Consider the following 795-nt stretch of genomic DNA (forward strand, 5'->3'; position numbering starts at 1 on the left):
AACAGTTTACAATATAGGAAAACCATAATTGTTGCAAACTTAAGTTTTTTTCATATAACGTGATGAATCCCATTTAAAAATGAAATCCATAACACACTTGTAAGTCCGACCCTCAGAGGAAGCCGATGAAGCAAGGGCTTTCGACCTTCATAAATATATATTAGGTTCGGCCATCAATGTACAAATGTATCAGTTAGTTTAGTGGTATAAATGTTGGTGTTTATATCTCAATAACCCGGGTTCGAGCCATGGGCTTGACGCTTTTTTACACTTTTTAAAAGTGGGGCTCATAAAACGATGACGTGGCGCGCTGAGGAGTGAGCAAAAACTGATCTATTATAATATAGATTTCATGTAGGACCGGATAGGATAATAAAATTGTTTTTTGAATAATTGACTCACTCCTCTTATGTATTCCCTTGATTAACCTCCCACCAACATCTATCTTCTGATTCTGTCTTGAAGTCGAGGAGCTTCCGGAAAAATTAGCTTCCATCTGCTGTTCCGCTTGGAATAGAGAGTTCTGAAATGCCGCATAAAAAACATATTGGCAAATAACTAATGATTGTCAACAACTATCACTATACTAAATAGAAAATAAATCAATGTTTTTTGTTCTGCACAAACTAAAATCTTACAACAGGGTTGTCACGGTCTTTTTTCAGGAGCAAGATCTTTTTCTTCCCGGAAACCATAGTCAATGCAATTCCTTGGAGAAAGCTATCCATGACAGAGGCTAAAGTTGTGTAGATGAAAAAATAGATCAGAAACACAATAGAATTTTTTCAGATAAGG

The sequence above is a fragment of the Brassica oleracea genome, chromosome C6 (assembly GCF_000695525.1).
Source record: "Brassica oleracea var. oleracea cultivar TO1000 chromosome C6, BOL, whole genome shotgun sequence".
NCBI classification, from domain to species: domain Eukaryota; kingdom Viridiplantae; phylum Streptophyta; class Magnoliopsida; order Brassicales; family Brassicaceae; genus Brassica; species Brassica oleracea.